The 20,287-nt window shown below is 42.6% G+C and overlaps 1 protein-coding gene across 1 annotated transcript in view; it reads left to right on the forward strand.

Annotated features, from left to right (window-relative positions):
- dyrk2 (dual-specificity tyrosine-(Y)-phosphorylation regulated kinase 2) overlaps positions 1-20,287 on the forward strand; it is a 102,035-nt gene that overhangs the window by 39,238 nt on the left and 42,510 nt on the right. The window contains exon 3 of the transcript XR_013580200.1: positions 4,446-4,565. The gene's annotated coding sequence lies outside the window, so the exon portion shown is untranslated. The remainder of the gene's footprint in view (positions 1-4,445; positions 4,566-20,287) is intronic.

The raw sequence follows: 20,287 nt of genomic DNA on the forward strand, positions 1-20,287 counted from the left end.
TTATTTTGGATGAAAATTTTATACATTACTGTTTCATTTCAAAATCTTTTTGCCAAAACGTATAATGTATTTAGAAATTGCTTTGTAATCTTTTCTTTGCCTAAGGGAAAAATGAAATGCTGTGCGAAAACATGCATGCTGATTTTTAGATTGATCCTTTAACTATAGGATTATTTTAAGCATAGCCAGTGGTCTAAATAACCACCTAATCTTCAGAGGTGCCATTTACTTTATATTAATATCACGCCTGACCTGACTTGCTTCCAGACCTTTTGAGTAATATGTAACTGGAAATGGTATTATAATTTATCATGTCAGCATATTTTTATTAAGCTCACCTGTTGCAAGAATTTACAGCTATTTTGGTGGTGAATGTTCTCGCAGGCTATTTCATTGGATAGCATGCAGTGATTACTGAGTCTGGGTCTACCCTGAGAAGTTAAAGCAAGTTTTGAGTGGGGATAAACCTGAAGCTTGAAAGTTGACTGGAGCATTTGATGGAATTGAGTTGAGTAGAATGGGCCTATATTCTCTCAGGTTTGCAAGAACAGGAGGCGATCTTGCTGAAACGTTTAAAATTCTTGCAGGGCTTGACCGGGCAATGCTGGGAAACTGTTTCCTCTGGCTGTAGAGTCTAGAGCCTTTGTCTAAACTGGCCGACCCTTTACCCTTAGACTGAGGAGGAGAAATTTATTCACTCAAAAGATTGACTCTTTGGTATTCTCTACCCTAGAGAACTTTCAATTGCTCAGTTGTTAACATTCAGATCAATAGATTTTAGGACGCTAAAAAAATCTAATAATATGGGAATGACTAACTATGGCAAACTTATTAGCTGGGTGAAATTTGATTTATATGATGTGGTGTAGAAATGGTGTCCTGTTTTATAGGTGAAGGAAGCTCACCAACTTGGGACCAATACATGGGGTCATTGCCAAACATCACTTTTCTAGTAACCTCAATAATAGAAAATACAATAGTGTGAAAAGTTTGCATCCTAGGGCTTAGATGTGTACAGTGTCAGTGTGTTGCAATGCTTGACAAATTTTGACATTGCTGCCTTAAACTCTTTTTATAATTTATATATTTTAAGATAAACAATTCAGATTCTGAATTGAGCTGCAGAATGGGATGGCATATTTACAAAACCATTTTACCATGCCCTTTTATATCCTGTCTGTTTATAAGTATGCAAACCATGATATGAATTGTATTAATGTATAATTGAATTGGTTGTGCATCATGTCTTGGTTTCATTAGTAGCCCTGCACCGATACAAAGTTTGATGAACACTTGCTTGGAAGGTAACCCTTTTCAAATATCCAAAAACACACAAATTGAGAGCCTTCAAAATGGCTACAACTTCATTTTCAATAATTCCAGATCTCGTGCTCAAATAACTGAATTCTCACTGATGGATAAAAGCAAAATGCTAGGAGGCTATAAGGTTGGAAACTGTGGAGGGAAGATCTTCAGAGGAGATGAGGTCATTGACAGTCCTGGAAACAATAGCTTGATGTTCCGTGGTGCGGTCATGGTCCAGGGGAGGTAGCAGGAAGTGTCTGCGAGTTGGCACTCAGCCTCTGCGAGGTAGAGGTCGGTACGCCAGACAACAGCAGCACCACCCTTGTCAGCAGGTTTGTTGACAAAGTTAGGTTTGGATCTGAGAGAACGGAATGCGGCGAGTTCAGAAGGAGACAGGTTAGAGTGGGTGAGAGGACCAGAGAAATTGAGATGGCCGATGTCACGCCAACAGTTCTCAATGAAAAGATCAATATCAGGTAAGAGGCCAGAGGGAGCGGTCCAGGTGGAGGGAGAATACTGGGGGAGGGTGACCGTTCCCTCCGGGACACCCTGGTCCACTCTTCTGTCACCCCCAACACCTCAACCCCCTCCCAAGGCACATCCCAATGCGATCACAGAAGGTGCAACACCTGCCCCTTTACTCCCCACCCCACCCCCTTCCCTCCTCACTATCTAAGGGCCCAAACACTTCTTTCAAGTGAAGCAGTGCTACACTTGCACTCCCCTCAATTTAGTCTACTGGCATTCGCTGCTCCCAATGTGGTCTCCTTTACACCGGAGAGACCAAACGCAAACTGGGTGACCGCTTTGTGGAACACCTTCGGTCTGTCCGCAAGCATTACCCAGACCTCCCTGTCGCTTGCCATCTCAACACTCCACCCTGTTCTCATGCCCACATGTCCGTCCTTGGCCTGCTGCAATGTTCCAGTGAAGCTCAACGCAAACTGGAGGAACAGCACCTTATCTTCCGACTAGGCACCTTACAGCCTTCCGGACTTAATATTGAGTTCAACAACTTCAGATCATGAACTCTCTCCTCCATCCCCAACCCTTTTTGATCCCCTTTTTTTTTCAAATATTATTAAATTTTTATATATACATATTTTTTCCCACCTATTTCTATTATTATTTTAAAAATTTATTTCCATTCATTGTTTTATCCCCACCTTTTAGCCTATTTCAATCTTTTCTCCCACACCATCCCCTCCCCCCACCCCAGCCCCACTAGGGTCATCTGTCACTTGCTCATCCTGCTTTCTACTCTTAATGTCACCATTAGCACCTCCTTTAGTCAGTATCACCATCATCAACACCCCTTCGACCTTTTGTTTATGACATCTTTTGCAATCTCTTCTTTGCTTCCACCTATCGCTGGCCTTCTATCCAGCTTCACCTGTTCCACCCCCCCTTAAACAGTATATATTTCACCATATTTTCACATCTCTTTAGTTCTGAAGAAGAGCCATACAGACTCGAAACGGTAACTGTCTTTCTCTCCACAGATGCTGTCAGACCTGATGAGTTTCTCCAGCAATTTTTGGTTTTGTTTCTCACTGATGGACTTGTCTTGTAATCGCATTGACATCATACACAGGAATTTTACTGGGTTATTGGCGCTCTGAGACTTGATATTAAGATATTCCAATTACTTAAATACTTTAATCAGGATGATTTTAAATCTTGCTCTGCTGCACAGCTGTCTGGGCATCTGTTGACACTCTACTTGGGAGCTCCTACTGATGCTGCATATTAAACAAAATATTGGTGTTGAAGTCTGTAAAAATGATGAGTCCTTATTGTGGGGGATCGGGGGGAAGTAAAACATGTGATGTGTTCCCCTTTGAACTGTGCGATAGCTTGTGCAAGTGTGTGAAGTCTTGTCAATAAAAGTCTGAAATTCTAGAATCATCGCTACCGACATCAGGAGAAATTTAATGGCTCAAATCTTCTGTAGGCTAACTGATTTCTTTTTAAAAACATATAAATATTCCTATGATTTCTCTTGCTGAGCTGTTTAGGAATTCCTGCAAAATCCCAGATTTAAGAAGTATTTTATTCACGAAGGTAACTCCCTTTGCAGTAATGGAGGTCAATATTATTCATTCAGCAGATTTAAATTAATCAGGGTCACATCTGTGGCTGAAGGGGGTTTAGGGGAAGGGGAAAGATCATGTAGTTAACCAGCCTTTTTACATTTGTATAAGTTTCTGGAGTTCTTATTTACAATTAATCAGAAGATTCTGGTTATCCTTGTTTATATATAAAAAATCAATGCAGCTGTAAACATTTATATTCTTCATCCTATAGAATGTAGTTCTTTAATTGATGTCATATGACTTTAACTATTACAATATCTGGTTAGAGAAACTATTGAAATATTAGTTTAGATTTTACCTTCCAAGCAATCCATGGGTTCTATCCTTCAACAGCAACTTATGGGAACCACTTTGTTTATAGAGCTGTAATATTTAGGTAATTAATTGTATTGCAGGTTTGAAAAATGTGAACTCTGCAATGCTTTCCTTGAGAATATCCATCATGGTTGAGTTATTGCTTTTAAAAAGCAATAACTAAAGTTGGAAGTGCTGAACTATACATGCATATGTGGCATTTAGTAAACCAATTGCAATTGCTTTGTGAGATTGTGCTACAATGCAAGAGGATATTGATTCCATCCTGAATGTGACCTTCCTTTAATCCCTTACTTAAACCACTTTGACTTGGCTAGGTGGGCAATTTTTCTTTACTGCCTTTTTAAGTGGTAGAGCATTGTTGCCTGGTGGACTGTTTTAATAACTAGTGAGCCACTGCTATCTGTAGCATTTTGTGCCCAAACATAGCTTGACAAGATTCTGCCTGTATCTTAATTTATACATCTCGCCAGAGGCATATCAGGCTAAATTCCGCTTGTTAGGCAGGCTTGGCATTTGCATGCTTTGATGGTTGTTCCTATGGTTCAGAGTCTCTGGATGCTCATGGGTGCAGAGTTGAACTTCAGCCAAAAGTGGTGCTAAAAACAGCATCCTCTATCTCTTGTTGCTCAGGGGCAGATTTTGATTAGGAACTACTTAAAGTATAAAGAAACCAATCCAGTGTAGGTTTAATACTTCTAAAGTGCGGTACTTCATACCGAAATTTAGATCTGAAGCCCACGAAGTTCAAGGATATATTACAACAGTGACTACACTTCAAAAGTAATTCATTGACTGTAAAGCATTTTAGGACACCCTGAGGTTGTGAAGGGCACTACGTAAATGCAGGTATTTTTCTTTCTGAATCATTTTGACTGTTTTCACTAAAGTGCTTTTCTTAATTAGCATATGATTTGTCAACATGTAATTTCTATTTCACTGCAAAATGCAAAACACTTGCGATGTGTTAGCAGTTGTGAAAATTTTTGTTGATTTAATATACTGTAATAATTTTATTGCCCTTTATCCTCAAATCTGAGTAAGTAGTTAGTTGTCTGCTTCCATATCTATAGTGAAAATGCAACAATGTTCTTCGTTATTAACTTGAAAACAATCAGTAAATACCAAAACCAAAAATACAAATTGAGGTGTTATTATCATGGCCATAAAATGGAAGGCAAGCGTACTCAGTAACCACAATTACATGTGCAATCTGAAGAAACGTGTATTAGCACAATTAAACTGTCATCAAGTACTAGTATGATTGAAAATGGGTTGAGATTTCTCAGTTTCTTTAAAACTAAGTTCTATTCACTTGATCTTGAGTCAGTTCCTTTTTTTTTGCAATGAACAGCATGTGACTGTGGTGGTGTATTGGTTGATATTTTAAAATGGGGATGGAGAAACTATAAATGATATTTTATTCTGGGAATTTAGGCTATATGAAACATTTCAAATAGTGATCAAAATGATCCGCGGGATGGTGCAGTAATTCTGGGCCTTTTATTTAAATATTGCATATGTTTGTTAGTGAAGTAAAATTCAAACATTAATTTTTGACAAAACTTCTTGCAACATGAATTCCTTGAAAAGAGATTATATAAGGAAAAGGGGGTGTAAGGTATCCACTTTTACTGCTTTTATGGAAAGCACAATGGAAGCGAAAGGAAATTAATTTTGAAATAATTATTAAGACCAAATATACAGAGCTATTTTTGTAAATGGCTGGGACAATTTAAATGCTACAAACCAGATTTTCAGAGGTTTAGTGATGCTTCTTTGTATTTAATTATGTGCAGATGAAATTTAAGTTCAGCTTGATATTGAACAAAATAAAGTTCTTGAGTTAAAGCTCAGTAATTAACAGTTTTGTTTTGTAAAATGTCTAATACAGACTAGGCTCTGTTTATAAAAATAAACCCACAAAAACCCTGTGTGGTCTTGGCAAAATATATCATGATGATGAAATGCATTTTAGTCTCAAGTTTTATTCACAATGTGTTTTCACACTTGTGTTTGCATCGCTCAGCTTTAACTGCAGTTCATTTAAATTGGGACTGTACATTAGCCCTTTTCTTTTAAAAAGAAATAAGTTGAAACGTAGTCTTTTTCTTAGCCTGCATTATAATTAGATAAATGACCACGGTATCTTCCATAAAGAAGTTAAAAAAGAGCAACTTGTTTTGCAGAGATTTCAGAGAGACTACAGGCAATCTGTTGTAACTCCAACATTTTATTTTTCACTTCTTGTAATTGTGGTGAATTGCATAATGAAGTTCTAATTTTATTTGCAATCATGATTTTCCACAGAAATTATCTATCCCTGTTGTCAGGGGGATGTGGGCAGCAACTGCTGCCCTGGTGTTGGATCCCGCGCACAAGAAATCGAGGTCGGGGGCAGGGTAGGCGAGGGAAGTGGCCACGCAGTAGGGATAACTGTATAAACTGACCATGCCTCTGCAACTGAGACAGATCAGGCACAGCCACAGTGATATGATTGGGGTCAGGCTCCTAGACTGGCCACCCATGCAAGCAACGTGGAGACACCAAAGTGCTACCAAGCGCTCCAGACCTTACTGCCCCCCTACATCTCCCCACAACCACCCGGCACAGACTACGTGTCTGCGACCACTTTACTGGACCGTGGAGCAGTTGGGCTGCACATGTTGTACAATCTCCTCGCCAACGCTGGCCATGTAGCAGTCACTGCTGGAGGGGAGCCCCTTGCAATGTCAGCAACCCGGTTAGGAGTAGTCTCCCCCATGTTGCAGGCTGACAGGACAGCCATACAGCACTCTCATTTCTGGCCATCCGAGGGGTGACCAGCACTCTCCGGGAAGCGTTAAGGGGCCATCACACAGGACCAGGAAAGGTGCTAAGCTCCGTGACCAGGGTCATATCATAGAGAAGCAGCCAAGAGACTTTAGAAACATCTGATGCTTTGCCGCCTTCAGCACCTGAGCTCTTCAGGAGCTGGAGCACAGCATCAGTGTTCACAGATGCTGTAGAGATGGGGGCCAGCCCCTCCTTAAAGGTGCTGAGACCATATTGAGAGAATGAGAGAACTCTGTGGTGCCTGCCCACTACACTCTGAGACTGAGACACCTGCTTTTATTTTGTGTAGAAAGATTACACATCTGAGTGACACAAACTCATCAGAAAAAGGACCTATAGGCAGGGAGACATTCTTGTGAGTTTATTGACAATAGTGAACAGTATGTACAAATGACTAACACCCATGCCCAGGCTGTGCAACTAATTCTCAACTTTCCTAACCCTGTCGCCATGTCTTGGTGCTCCCCAGATATCCACAGAGGTGGAGGCAGTCTGCTGACTGCCCTGTCTGTGATGACTTTGGCGGGCATCCTCTGGAGGCTCAAGACTTGGAGGGCTCCGGACTGCTTTTGAGGTCCTGTTGTGTGGCAGTGGCACCCTCCTTGGCCTGTGAAGCTGGAGTTGCGAAGGTCACAGGAAGAGGGGATTCGGATGGGCCGCTTACTTCTGGAGTCTCCTGGGTGGATGGACCCGGAGTGTGCACCTGCTGATCCTCCTCCCTCTGGGTGCCTGAGGGCCCCTGGCTGACTCCTTGAGGTGAAAGGGTAGCTGGAATGAGTCCGAGCTGCCCCACACCCTTCTCGTGTACACATTGTTGCAGGCCAAGTTTGGCGTCAGCGATGGAGTTAAGCCCATGCAGCAATGCAAGAGCGACATCCTGGACCAAGGTCTCCATAGCTGCCATTCTACCAGTGTTGACCTGGTGCATTGGCGTGCCGGCGCTATCACCTCAACCTGAAGGTGGACGGACTCCTCCGTACTTTGCAATCTGAGGAGTGCAGCGGACATCCCTTCCTGTTGTTCCAGAGCTTGCCTTTGCAGCTCCAGCGACTGTGACATGACCAAGTCCAGAGGCTCCTCATCTGACTCGGGCTCAGCAAATTTCTAGCCTCCAGAAGCTCTCTGAATGCCGAGGACCTGGGAAGTCCTGCCGCCGCCTGCTACGGATCAGATAATGTGATGTGCTCACCAGATTGTGATCCCGAGGCTATTCTAAAGCTCGGTCCCACCGAGGTGTGTCTCTCTGCACTGGTGAAGGGTATGGGTGAGCGCTGTGATGGAACTTTGCGGAGGGTGTTTCAGACTCCCCTTTAGAGGTTTCTTTGGCGCTTGATTGGAGGTCCTGAGTAATGGACTCTGTCGGCTGTTTGGCAAATGTGCCTGCGAAAGCAGGGGGAGATAATTAGTGCATGGCAGTGGCCTGTGAAACAGGACACATCACTCACAGCTTGGTTGTCTGGTGGATGTTGCACTGCTGGATCTTCACTTGGTAGAGCACTGCTGACCTCACCGTCAGCACAGGACCGGTCCAGATCCTCGCCGGCCAGCTGGATGGCTCAGTTTTCAAAGTCTGCGAGGACCTTGATTTCGGGCATTCCGCCACTGGTCCGCGATCTCTCTCTCTTGTTGTGTGCCCGCTTGTCCTGCATGGATAGAGATGGAGAAAGCGTAAGCAGGACGCCTGCCAGGCCAGATGATAAATGTGCTTAGACTGTGTGGGTGGTGAGTGATCCCATGGATGGGATGAGGACAGTGAAGGTGTGTGTGAGAGAATGAATGGTGATGCCCCTTGAATTGGCGGTGAGTGAGGGCCCTGTGGATATGTGCTAGATTTGTGTGTGAGTTGAGAGTGATGAAAGAGTGGCTTACCCTGGCAGAACTGAGATTATTCATCCTCTTGAGGCACTGGTTGGCTGTCCTCTTCTGAATGGCGTTGGCACTGACCACTGCTGCCACCACCTCCCAAGCCGGATTGGTCACATTGCTGCCCATCCTGCGGCCAGAGCAGGGGTACAGGCTTGGCGGGCCTCCTCGGCATCCAGCAGTTGTTTGAGGAACCAGTCGTTAAACCGGGGCGGGGGGAGCTGCAGTCTTTTTTCCTTTGCTGGGCAGCAGTGGCAAACTGGTAGCGATGAATGGCATGCTGGCGGCTGCCTTTTTAAACCAGGTGGCCGGCGTGATGGGAGGGCAAATGAAACCCCGCCCGCCATACCCCGGCGTGTTTCCCTGGAGTGCATAAATAATGAGACAGGTTTGGGATGATACAGTCTGTAAACCAACCATCGCCATCGGCGGGTAGGATGCCATTTTGCCCACCCTCTGCCGCACTTAGTGCAAATTTGGGAAAATTTCACCTAAAGAGTGGGTCTGACACTAATCTCCAGTATGCACCAGATATAACACTTTTTTATGTCCATTGCCATCAAGCAGCTTTCTAACTATGCTGACATTCTCTTTTATAGCATTTGCTGAGTTTTCTTTAAGACGCTTCTTGTGAGATAGCTTTTCAAATGCTTCTGAAAATCCCGATAAACCACGTTCACTGCCATCCCCTTTATCTATTCAATTGGTCACATTCAAAAAAGCTGTTAGTCAAACAGGACTTGCCTTTTACAAGTTAGAGCTGGCTGCGCTTGATTAACCCAAGCATTTTTAAATCCTGACTAATTTTTACCTTGAATTATTGATTTTTATAGATTTGAAGAGTTTCTAAACAACTGAATTTATACTAACTGGTCTATAATTGTCTACCTTATCTTGTTTCCATAAGACCATAAGACATAGGAGCAGAAATTAGGCCATTCGGCCCATCGAGTCTGCTTCGCCATTCAATCATGGCTGATAATTTTCTCAACCCCATTCTCCCGCCTTCTCCTTGTAACCTTTGATCCCCTTACCAATCAAGAACCTATCTATCTCGATCTTAAATACACTTAATGACCTGGCCTCCAAAGCCTTCTGTGGCAATGAATTCCATAGATTCACCACTCTCTCTGGCTAAAGAAGTTTCTCCTCATCTCTGTTTTAAAAGGTCTTCCCTTTACTCTGAGGCTGTGCCCTCGGATCCTAGTCTCTCCTACTAATGGAAACATCTTCCCCATGTCCACTCTATCTAGGCCTTTCAGTATTCTGTAAGTTTCAAGCAGATCCCCCCTCATCCTTCTAAACTCCATCGAGTATGGACCCAGAGTCCTCAAACGTTTCACATATGTTAAGCCTTTCATTCCTGGGATCGTTCTCGTGAACCTCCCTGGACCCTCTCCAGGGCCAGCACATCCATCCTGAGATACGGTGCCCAAAATTGCTCACAATATTCTAAATGTGGTCTGACCAGAGCCTTATAAAGCCTCAGCAGCACATCCCTGCTTTTATATTCTAGTCCTCTCGAAATAAATGCCAACGTTGCATTTGCCTTCCTAACTACCGACTCAACCTGCATGTTAACCTTAAGAGAATCCTGGACTAGGACTCCCAAGTCCCTTTGCACTCCAGATTTATGAATTCTCTCCCCATTTAGAAAATAGTCTATGCCTCTATTCTTCCTACCAAAGTGCATGACCTCCCACTTCCCCAAGTTGTATTCCATCTGCCACTTCTTTGCCCATTCTCCTAACCTGTCTAAACCCTTCTGCAGCCTCCCCCCACCTCCTCAATACTGCCTGTCCCTCCACCTATCTTTGTATCATCTGCAAACTTAGCCATGATGCCCTCAGTTCCTTCATCTAGATCACTAATGTATATAGTGAAAAGTTGTGGCCCCAACACTGACCCTTGCGGAACTCCACTAGTCACCGGCCACCATCCTGAGAAGGACCCCCCTTATCCCCACTCCCTGCCTCCTGCTAGACAGCCAATCTTCTATCCATGCTAGTACCTTGCCTCTAACACCATGGGCTCTTATCTTACTGAGCAGCCTCCTGTGCGGCACCTTGTCAAAGGCCTTCTGGAAGTCCAAGTAGATAACATCCATTGGCTCTCCTTTGTCTAACCTGCTCGTTACCTCCTCAAAGAATTCTAACAGATTTGTCAGGCATGACCTCCCCTTGATGAAACCATGCTGATTTTGCCCTATTTTACCATGCACTTCCAAGCATTCTGAAATCTCATCCTTAATAATGGACTCTCAAATCTTACTAACGACCAAGGTCAGGCTAATCGGCCTGTAATTTCCCATCTTTTGCCTCACTCCCTTCTTAAACAGGGGGGTTACATCAGCGATTTTCCAGTCCTCTGGGACCTTCCCTGACTCGAGTGATTCCTGAAAGATCACCACTAACACTTCCACTATCTCTTCAGCTATCTCCTTCAGAACTCTGGGGTGTAATCCATCTGGTCCAGGTGATTTATCCACCTTCAGATCTTTCAGTTTTCCTAGCACCTTCTCCTTGGTAATGGCCACCAGACTCGCCTCTGCCCCCCCGACTCTCTTGAACTTTGGGAATGTTACTCGTGTCTTCCACCGTGAAGACTGATGCAAAGTACCTATTCAGTTCCTCCGCCATTTCTTTGTTCCCCACTACTATTTCTCCAGCGTCATTTTCCAGCGGCCCAATGTCTACTTTTGCCTCTTACCCTTTATATATCTAAAAAAAACTCTTGCAATCATCTTTTATATTACTGGCTAGTTTACCCTCATATTTAATCTTCTCCCTCCTTATTTCTTTTTTAGTTGTCCTCTGTTGGTCTTTGTAGGCTTCCCAATCCCCTGGCTTCCCACTGCTCTTCGCCGCATTGTAGGCTTTCTCTTTAGCTTTTATGCTGTCCCTGACTTCCCTTGTCAGCCATGGTTGCCTCATCCTCCCTTTAGTATGCTTCTTCTTCCTAGGGATGAATTTTTGCTGTGTCTCCCAAATTACTCCCAGAAACTCCTGCCATTGCTGTTCCACTGTCTTTCCTGCTAGGCTCATCTCCCAGTCAATTCTGGCCAGCTCCTCCCTCATGCCTCTGTAGTTGCCTTTATTCAACTGTAATACCGTTACATCTGATTCCAGCTTTTTCCCCTCAAATTGCAGGGTAAATTCTATCATATTATGGTCACTTCCTCCTAAGGGTTCCTTCACCTTAAGCTCCCTTATCAAATCTGCCTCATTACACATCACTAAATCTAGAATTGCCTGTTCCCTAGTGGGCTCCACCATAAGCTGCTCCAAAAAGCCATCTCGTAGACATTCCATAAATTCCTATTCTTGGGATCCACTACCAACCAGATTTTCCCAGTCTACCTGCATATTGAAATCCCCCATGATCACTGTAACCTTGCCTTTCTTACATGCCTTTTCTATCTCCTGGTGTATCTTGTGCCCCACATCCTGACTACTGTTCGGAGGCCTGTACATAACTCCCATTATGGTTTTTTTACCTTTGCGGTTCCTCAACTCTACCCGCACAGATTCTACATCATCTCACCCTAGGTCATTTCTTGCTATCGATTTAATTTCATTTCTTACTAACAAAGCAACCCCACCCCCTCTGCCAACCTGCCTATCTTTTCAACAGGATGTATATCCTTGGATATTTAGCTCCCAGTCCTGATCCCCTTGCAGCCATGTCTCCGTGATGCCCACCACATCATACCTGCCAATTTAAATCTGCGCCACAAGCTCATTTACCTTATTTTGTATACTGCGTGCATTCAGATACAACACCTTCAGTCCTGTATTTCCCGTCCCCTTTCTCATTGTTGTCCCTTTATCTGATGTGCTTGAAGTTAGATTCCTAGACCTTTCCAAACACTCTGTCCTATTTTGTGTTCTGGAGAATTTAATAGCCTCTCCTGGGCTCTCCTTTCTTTTCAGTTTTTTCATAATTTTCCATGAAGTTGAATCCACCCCCCCACATGCTAACCTGCTGCTTTGTTTCCCATTAGTCATACTTCTTGGAGTTTTACCCTTCCCTTCCCACAACACCCCCCCCCCCCCACCCCCTGCTTTCTAGTTTAAAGTCCTGTTGACCACCTTATTTCCCTCCTGAATGTGTTGTATTGGTGACTGACCAGTCTCACTGTGCCATTTGAGATTAGAAAAAATGTGGTGAGAGCCACTTCTACCTCCTCTCTGGCTTCCTTCAATAGTCCAGGATGCACGTCAACACGACTTGGTGACTTATTGATCTTGAGTTTCAGTTGCAGAAACTCCTTTTCTCCCCAACAGCACTGTGGGTGTACCTACACCAGGTGCACAGCAGCAGGTCAAGAAGACAGTTCACCACCGCTTTCTCGAGGGCAATTAGGGATGGGCAACAAATACTGGCCTTGCCAGCAATACTGACATTCCAAAAAAATAATTTTTAAAAATCTCTATCAATTTAAATATAAGGCAGGGGATCACATTCTGTCGTGGTACAGGCCCTTGGTGAGATTGCATTTAGAGTATAGCATCCAGTTTATGGTGAATGATTATAATGGCTTTGGAAAAGATTCAGGGAAATGTCACAAGAATGATTCAAAGCTTAAAGAACATTAGTTACCCTGGATTTACTGAGCTAGGCCTGTTTACTTAAGAATAGTGTAGATTTAGAGGTTATCAGATAGAGGTTTATAAAACATGGGCTGGATTGTTTACCCATTGATGCTACTTTACAGATTAGGAAGGACCAATGGCCATACAGTGAAGTTACCTGGACAGGAATAGTATGTATAGTATTACTGCACCCTGTCTTAAAGGAAAATTATTATTTGATTTAATTTCCTGATGTGGGTGTTCATTTTTAAAAAAAAAAATCCTTTTCCCATTTCTCCTTTTTGTCTTGACGTTTTGGCACATTTTTGGTATTGGTTATAAACGAAACATCCTGAAATACACATTTCCATTTCACTTGTGATATGTTATGATGGGCAATACACATTTAAAGGGTGAACTTTGGCAGCAGTAAAAGTATTTCTATACCAATTTATCACTTTTTGTGTATAAGTGTTAAATTTTTTGAGGCAGGACTCAAGTATTTGTGAGTCTTCCCTTATGAAGTTCAACATATTTTTAAAAAAGTAATATAAATTAGTCCATTTGCTGGCTATTTTCCAAGCGGGTAGTTGGGGTGGGGGGGATGTGCGCAGGGGTTGGTAGGAAGTGTCTAGTAATGATGCTCCAAGCATCAGAAATGAGATGCAGGTGTGGTGGGCCAATTTTTGTTCCTTGAAATTGAAAATGACCCTCCATACTGTCCCAATTGACACAGTAGCTGCACTATCACAGAAAGCAAACAGTCAGTGAAACAACAACTAATTGCACCTGTTTTCAAAAATGACCTCATCTCTGCTGGAGATCTTTCCTCCAGCCTCCAATTTCAGACCTTCAATCTTGCACAGCTGCTTGTAACTCCTTCCTGTGACCCACACAGAGGACTGGCCTGATAGACAATCATTGCAACCCGTTCTTACCCACAAAACAGATTTTTTCCAATTATACTTTTCTTCCCCTTTTCCCACCTATATTCACCACTCGATTGACACCCTCCTCCACTTTCCCGTTTCCTAGCCCTAAACTTCTCTCTTTCACCATGGACATCCAATCCCTCTACACTTCTACCCCCCCAACCAGGACAGACTGAGGGTTCTCCACCTCTTCCTTGAATGTAAGCCTAACCAGTCCCATCCACCTCCCTCCTCTATCTGGCTGAACTTGCTCTGACGTTGAACAAGTTCTCCTTTGACTCTATTCACTTCCTCTGAACTAAAGGTGTTGCTATGGGAACCCATATGACTCCAAGCTATTCCTGCCTTTTTGCGGTGTATGTGGAACATTCTTGTTTCAGTCACACTCTGATCACCTCTCTTGCCTTTTTTTTCTGTTAGATTGATGACCTTGTGAGTGTCATTTGCTGCTTTTGTTCTGAACTGGAAAATTTCATCAGCTTTGCTTCCTATTTCCACCTTTGCATCATGTTCATGCGGTCTATCTCCAATTCTTTCCTCCTTTGACCTTTCTGTCTTCATTTCTAGGAATTGACTATTGTCCAATGTCTAAAAGCCCACTGATTCCCACATCTGCTTTGATTACATTTCCTCCCACTTCACTTCCTGTAAGGACACGTCATAACATTCAAGGCTATGGGCCAAGTGCTGGTAAATGGGATTAGGTAGGTAGGTCAGGTGTTTCTCACATGTTGGTGCAGACTCGATGGGCCAAAGGTCCTCTTCTGCACTATGTGATTCTGTGACACTCTTCTATTCTCCCTGTTTTTCCATATCCGTTCCATCTGATGGTGCCACCTTCTGTACTCCACCGTGGTGGACAGGGACTTGTATATCCTGTGCTTCTGCTCTCGCAGCTCCCCCTTGTCCCAGACCACAATGAGATTCCTCTTGTCCTCTCACCTTCCACCCCACCTCTCAGCTTCCACATTCAATGGATCATCTGCTATCTGTTGTGGATGGGAGAGAGAGAGGCAAACTGCACTGGTTTCTTCTCACCACCTGTCCGCAAGCAGAAGATGTTTTGGATTATTTTTGAAGGTTGCAGTGGCATGCTTTCCCAAACCCTCGGTTCGTATGATCCAATTTACTACTAACCTGCAGCAAACTTTTGATATGATTAACTCAGAAGATTAGTTTCTTTCACATTCAAAACCTGGAGGGAGGAGTGTTTGCAACTTTCCACTCTACTCCACGTGCGCACATACATACACATATGCACCCGTATGTTTTACAACTATAGATATTAACAGTACAAGGATCACCAACGTGAATGTTGGTTCAGGTGATTTCCAGGGTCAGAGTCCAATGAAGGATTCTTTCATGTATGCGTTTGAGTTCAGCTGGCTGAAGATAGGAGTTGAAGTGGCAGATGAAATAGGTACTCGTAGACTGGGTGGGTTCTGCAGATAATGGTAGAAACTCTTCCAGCAGAGATGGGCTTGGATGAGCTGAGAGATGGTATCCAACTGCTTGCTCAGCTGGGCAGCCTGAGTCCTTTCTAGTTGATGTTAAAACAGCAGTCTAAGGATTTCTCAGTTTTCAAAGACGTATAGCGATTTCAAAATGGTCACAAGTCATGTGACCTTCTTTCACCACAATGACCTCCAAAAGGGCTGTTTATCCAGTGTCTGAAATTGATTTTGATTTCAGGGCTGATAATGTCCCAATCGCTAGTTGAAAGAGTTAAGATCCATATTGAGGGTCTGGTGTTGGGAAGCCTTTATCTAGGCAGACCCATTGAGTCCGCTAGCAAGGTGAGGTCATCAGATGCAAATGATGTCCCTTTGGTTACTTTTTGCAATGGAACTGGACATTCCCAAGTGTGAGATGAGTCTGTTGGCAGCTCTGCAGGCCTAACGAGTTTTATTGTGCAAGTCTCCTTGTTTTTGTGACTACAAGGGGTCTGTACAATAAGGTGTGAGATACCACCAGCTGAGAAAATAATTTTTTTGTTCTTGTAACTCTTTGGCCATGTGACTTGTAGCAGCCATCTTTTTGGCTCAGCATGAAATCCATTTTTTAAATAAATAATAGTGATAAAGTTATGGATTTATTTTCATGTCCCAGGGACCCAACAAATCATTTCCACCACTTACAGCGTGGTGCCACTACCATACACAACTTCCTTTTCCCTTTCAGCATTCCAAAGAACTGCTCCCTCTGTGACACCCTGGACCACACCTCAAGAATTTCTCCCCTTTCTATAACATCTTTCTCTGCAAGTGCAGGAGATCAAACACCTATCTTTTAAAATCTTCCCTTCTCTCCGTTCAGGGCCCCAAGTACGCTTTCCAGATTAAGCCTTCTTTCAATTTAGTGTATTGTGTTCACTGCTCATAATGGCGTCTCCTCTACATTGGGGAGACCAAATGCAGGTTGGGTGATTACTTAGTGGAATACCATTTAATTTCTCCTGTTTCCAATCCTAACATAGACCTTACCTTGTGTTCTTTCCTCCCCTCCCCACACCCCCTTCCCCTAAAACTCTGTACTTGTTTATAATCTGTTCCATCTCTAATTTTTCCCAGTTCAGATGAATGAACAAAAGAAATAGAAATAGGAGTAGACCATTCGGTCCCTCAAGCCTGCTCTGCCATTCAATAAGATCATGGCTGATGTGATTGTCTACTCCCAATAACCTTAGATTCTTGTTAGGCAAGGGAATCAATCTACCTCCGCCTTAGAAATATTCAATGACCCTGCCTCCACTGCCTTCTGAGGCAGTGTGTTCCAAAGTTGCACAACCCTCTGAGAAAAACATTTCTCCTCATCTGTCCTAAAAGGGTGACACCCAATTTTAAAACAGCGCCCCCTAGTTCTGGACTCACCCACAAGAGGAAGCATCCTTTCCATGTCCACTTTGTCAAGGATGTTCAGGATCTGGTATACTTCAATCAAATCTTCTAAACTCCAGTGGAAACAAGCCCAGTCTGTCCAACCTTTTCTCATAAGACAACCCACTCATTCCAGGTATCAATCTCGTAAACCTTCTCTGAACCGCCTCCAACGCATGGTCATAGATGTGAAACATTTAGTTCTGTTTCTCTCTCCACAGATGCCGCCTGGCCTGCTGAGTATTTCAAGCATCTGCAGTATTTTGCTATTGTACGGTAAGGAGTAAGTTGTGAGCAACGTGGATACAACAATAGCATTACAGTTGTCAGACTGTGACAGCACTAAATGATTGAAAATATTTTCTTGTCATCATATGGACAACAGACCTTTTGCCATCAGGATGCATGGAAAGCTTTAAACAAATGATCTTCATTACAGTTCAAGGTCAGTGCTGTAAAGCTGCTGAGAACATTTCTCATTCATTACTCAGCATTGTTTGTTTTGATACATGCATTGGGGAGACTTGGAGAATAAAATTACTGGTTGACACAGCAACAGTGCTATTTTTGTTTCAGCCTGTATGGGAATTTGTATGCTCCATTGCTGTGCTATTTTTAAATAGGCTTGACACAACTCGTGCTACATGTGTTTATAAGTTTAAGCAAATAAAGAAGAATGCCACTTATTATGCTTCTCCAATAGCTTGGTGGTTGAATGCATCATATAAAAATCATGGATTTAATGTCCCATTTGTGTTCACAGTAATCAATGCAATACATTTCTCAATAAACTTGTACTAATAATGGTCCAAGTTTGAACATCATTGTGTCAGTGCTGCAAGTGCAAATTGCGGCATAACATGATAATGGAGTCATCCTGTTCAGGGCTGAGATCGAACTCTGGTGTTGATTAATTTGGCCTTGAAGCCCTCTAAATTCTGCAATTATATTTCTGCTTCAGTCTTATTTTGCATATTCTGCACGACATGTATGATATTCTGTATCACTGCCTTGGGTAAAGGTTTATGTAATTCTTCTTAGAAGAAAGCCATTAATCAGTTTAACAAATGGATTTAATTTCCTTTATCACCCCACATCCCAACTGTTTGTCAGAAAGTATGTTTATAAACTAGCATAACACTTTATATGGTGAGCACAAGAAATGATGTGGCTCCAGCTTTTAAGTGCTCAAGTATTTCAGAGGAGAAAGCATGATCACTGAGCAAATTTGCCAGGGAGATGATTGTGTGCACTCACACCTTATTAGGAGTGTTTTCAGCTAATGGCTCTGCCTTGCATGTATTGCCCTAAAGTTAAGAACTCAGTGACTGGATCTTAGCACAGTGATATTTACTGCCTGTATTATTTGCCTATATCTAGGGACCTGATTAGCAACTTCTAATGTGGTGAGTAGTGCTGAATGATATAAACTTCCACGAAAAAGTTGAAGTATGACTCGGAATATACACTTTCCTTTCTAACCTCATTGATCTATGGAAACTACGCTTGAAGGCAGTGCTGCGTGCAGAATGTGACATGGCAGACAGCAAGTTGGTTTTAGAATGCAGTAACTGGTGTGTAGAGCAAAAGGAGTTTTGATTCCAGCCGAAATTTCAACCTGTTCTTTATTTCTAGTATTTTCTATTTTTTATTTCAGGAAGTTAAATAAAATTGTTTAAAATGCTCCCATACATCATCAAGATGATTTTTTTTCTTTTATAACTGATCAGGCCTCAAAGAGCCTGTTGTCTCTTGGGACCAATAAAATGATTCCTTCTCGTGGACCAAAAAAGAATAGCCACAAGGGAAATACCAGACAGGATCAAGTACTTGTATTTTCTACCTTCTCCTCCGATCCTAATGTGCTTGGTTCTTGAGCTGTCAGCATTTATTACTTTTAACCTGACATGCCTGGCACTCAAAACAAACTGACCTGGCTCAGAAGTGCCTGTGAAAAATCAGCTAACAACAGACACATTTTATAAAAGAAGATCATATAAACAAATATACTGTCACCACTTTATGTAAGATGCAATTTTATAAAAACAAGTAGATACAAAGGAGAATCGAACTATACCATAATGTTCCAGTGTTGTAAAGTGGGTTATTTATACACTTAGATGAACATACAAACGTACGAAATAGGAGCAGATGTGCTGTTCGGCCCCCTCGAGCCTGCTCTGCCCTTCAATAGGACCATGGCTGTCCTACTTATTTCAAATTCCACATTCCCATCTATCCCCGAGGACCTTTGATTCCCTTGCCTAATGAGAATCTATCTACCTCCGCCTCAAATATTCAATGACCTCGCCTCCACCACCTTCTGAGGCAGGGATTTCCATAGTCGCACAATCCTCAGAGAAAAAATTTCTCCTCATCTCTGTCCTGAAAGGGCGATCCCTAATTTTAAAACAATGCCCCCTAGTCCTGGACTCACCCACAAAAGCAAACATCCATTCCACATCCATCTTGTCAAAGCCGTTCAGGATCTTTTATACTTCAATCAAGTGACTCCTCAATCTTCTAAACTCCAGTAGAAACAAGCCCAGGCTGTCTAACATTTGCTCGCAAGACAGCCCGCTCATTCCAGGTATCAATCTAGTAAACCTCTGAGCCGCCTCCAGTGCATTTACATCCTTCCTTGAATAAGGAGACCAAAACTGCAAACAGTATTCGAGGTGTGGTCTCACCAATGCCCTGTTTAACTGAAGTACAACATCCTTACTTTTATGTTCAATTCCTCTCCTAATAAAGGATAGGTGTTCTTCAGTTGTTCCTTGTTGCCATGTTCAACTGCTAATTAGAGGCTGTCTGGGGTTGGGTATTTTGTGGAGAACACCTCATACATGATGCTATCAAATTCCAATGGCAACATGATTGCTGCCCTCAGCCCATTACTGTAAATCGTTATGTGGAATGCTGAGATATCACATGGGAGAAGTTCTATACAAATTTCCAACCAATAGGTAGCTTAACATGCATTTTTCCCGGGTGCAAAATAGTACAATAACGGCAGCTAGTAATATTACTCATTTTTACTGAATTTGTAAAGTTCTTGGATGGGAACAGTAAGATTCAGCAAGGAGCATTCAGAATCAGAACTGCACATGCTGTTAAAACATGGACTCCTTACTCTCCTCGAATGGTAGCATTAAGCGGACAAAATGCACAATTCAATTTTAAATACATTACAGCCCTCTCCTTTGTAAATGAGAGAGCATGTTTCAGTCATTTATTTTCAAAAGTGTAAACAATACAGTAAACTTGAGCATAACTAGAACATTCAACATCACCTGTAATACTATTACATATTCTAACTTTTCTATTAATTTAACAATGCACTCAGTTATGTACAATAAGGTAAGCTATTTGTTCAACTGAAAATAGTTCACTTCATAACATCACTTAAATATGGTGGACATCTCTCACGAATAGGATATTGTCTGACATCATGTGTGGTCTCAGTTAACTCATGTTCTTCATCTGAGATG

The sequence above is a fragment of the Cetorhinus maximus genome, chromosome 22 (genome assembly GCF_964194155.1).
Source record: "Cetorhinus maximus chromosome 22, sCetMax3.hap1.1, whole genome shotgun sequence".
NCBI classification, from domain to species: domain Eukaryota; kingdom Metazoa; phylum Chordata; class Chondrichthyes; order Lamniformes; family Cetorhinidae; genus Cetorhinus; species Cetorhinus maximus.